The following is a 2,712-nucleotide window of genomic DNA, read 5'->3' on the forward strand; positions in this document are numbered from 1 at the left end:
GTCCTAATGTCCGCGGGCTAGACTTCTTTCCTCATCTTGCAAGCTAGTTATTCCCACTAGGCCGGATGAAGATTCCTATTTAGAAGTCTTTTTTTTTTTTTTTTTTTGAAATTTAAAAATATTTATTGAACAGAAATATAAACATAAGCCCCAAAGAAAACAACATGACAAACTTTAAGTAAAATGTAATTTTCTCCTAATTAATATAACTGCTTTCTGTTCATGGTTTACAGAATGATGGATCTTTCCCTTCTATCCCTTTGTAGCTATGGGTATCTAGCAGAAAAGTCCTTAGCTATGGCTATGGGCACACAGAAACTTCCTATAGATGATTATGTTCAAATGTTTATTTACTTTCCCCGAAATAAATTGGGGCACTGGCACTGGCTGGATTGATCACAGATCAGATACTCAGGAAGGTCTGATCCTCTTGAGTTCCACGTTTATGAGCAAAAAATGGACGCCATGGCTCGCTAACAGAAATTTTGTTGAATGTGTAGATATGGCACCCATCACCAACATTGTAAAAGGAAGTGGACCTCATACCTACATCCAGGAAAATCCCCACTCTGTGCAACTGGGGACTCACCCAGAGCGGAGTCAGGCATACTGTTGGTGGCAAAGACCTTTCCTTTTCCGCAACCCACAGTCAAGAAGCCGTGTTCTGAAGAAAGCACAATCTTCCCCTGTCGGTTCACAGATTCCTTACAAATGTCCACATTCCATACTTTGCTGGTGCCCACGTCCACCTCCCAGTAATAGCGGCTGGAAGTAAAGCGAGGGGCGCCCAGGACGCACAGTGCAGTGTCGAACCTCTCAGCTTGCTCCTTCTTATTCTGGCTGAAATTCCCACTTCGGAAGCTCCTCAGGTCTTCAGAAATGATGAGATAGTTGTTGGCTGTGGATATGACATCCAAGGTCATATCCACTTGAAACTTCCTTAGCTTTGGGTTCGTTGTTAGAATAGATTTCAGCTTGGGCTCTAGTTCCTTGATAATGGAAACCAGCGCCCTCAGCTTGTACTTGGGCTTGATGTCATTCTTCTGAGAGACCACAGAGCAGAAGCGGCACAGTAAACCTTCCCCATCGGGCTCCTTCTGCAGTGCATTGAGGCATTGGAGGCAGCAGACATATCTTCATTTCAACTGCATGGGTTCTTCAAGATCTTTTAGACAGACAGGACATCTAATGATTTGTTTGAAGTGTTCAGCCATGGCAAATAGTCTCTCCTTCCGGAGTTTCTCCCCTGGCCTCCAGCTGCTTCTACGGACAACTCAGATCTCTAGAAGTCTTATATACTTGGGGTGGTGCCCAAAAGATCCCTGTTCATAGTGCCCTCCAGGGTTTAGACAGGTGTCACCATTCGACGGCTATTTTAAAGGGCCAATTCCCCACCATAGTGTATGGTCCCCCACATCAAGACAATTCAAAGACAGACAGGTCTGTAGTTTTCATGTAGATGGTCGACAAGCAGAGCTCCCCAAATAGACTTTCCCCATCCTTGGGGCCTCTCAAGTACAATCTGTGGTGCCTGGGTATAGCTCTTAGAGCTGACATTAAAACAGTTACGGGGATTCCTTAAAATCACTGACTTTTGCCAACTATGAATTCTTAAATACAATAAAATGACCAGGCCACTCTATACCCTAATAAAAAAAAAAAATTCAAAAGACAAACACCCATCTAATAAAAACCAAAAACCAAAACAGCCTCCAAAACTTTAAAACAGGCTCTAGTACAAACTCCAGCCCTGAGCCTTCCACAACACAAATTTCTCTTTATATGTCACCAAAAAAAAACAGAATAGCTCTTCAAGTTCTCACTCAAACTCATGGGACAACCCCACAACTAGTAACATACCTAAATAAAAAAAATTAATATGGTAGCCAAAGACTGGCCTCACTGTTTACAGGTGGTTACAACAATAGCCATCTTAATGTCTAAGACTATTAAAATAATACAAGGAAAAAATCTCACCATCTAGACTACTCATAATGTAAACAACATATTGAAACTAAAAAAAAGTTTGTGACTCTCAACTGCCTACTCAAATACTGGACACTACTCCTTAAGGGACCAGTATTTCAAATACACACGTGTACAGCCCTCAGCCCTGCCACTTTTATCCAAGAGGATGAGGAACCAATTAAACATAACTACCAACAAATTATAACTCAGACTTATGCCGCCCAAAAAAATCTCCCAAAAGTCCCCTTAGCTAACCCTAACCTTAACCTGTACTCCAGTAAAAATTCTTTTGTAAAAAATAAAGTAAAAACACAGACTATGCCATAGTTAATGATACAACAGTACTTAAAAGTAAGTTCCCCCAGGGACCAGTATTCATTTAACAGAACTAGTAACACTTACCCAAGTCTTAAAACGAAAAATAAATAAATAAATAAATGTATACACAAATAACAAGCATACTTATCTAGTCCTACATACACATACTACAATATAAAAAAAGTTCCTAACTCTAAAAAAACACCCATTAAAAAAATCATAAAGTTATTACACACAGTACAAAAACCTAAAGAAAAAAACAGTCTTACACTGCCAAGGCCAAAAAAAAAAAAAAAAAAAAAAAAATACTACCAGACACTAAGGCCAAACTTACTGCCAGACAAAACTTTCCTCCAAAAATGCCATAAAAGGACCCCTGGTATAAAACAACTCCCTTCAAAAAGTTAAGCCCCAGTATTCCCCAAT

General features: G+C 40.0%; 1 pseudogene; it reads right to left on the reverse strand.

Moving 5' to 3' along the window:
- Window positions 1-346: 346 nt before the first annotated feature.
- Window positions 347-1,214, reverse strand: LOC117077720 (annotated as a pseudogene).
- Between the last annotated feature and the right edge of the window lie 1,498 nt (window positions 1,215-2,712).

The sequence above is a fragment of the Trachypithecus francoisi genome, unplaced genomic scaffold (genome assembly GCF_009764315.1).
Source record: "Trachypithecus francoisi isolate TF-2019V2 unplaced genomic scaffold, Tfra_2.0 Lachesis_group6, whole genome shotgun sequence".
NCBI lineage: Eukaryota > Metazoa > Chordata > Mammalia > Primates > Cercopithecidae > Trachypithecus > Trachypithecus francoisi.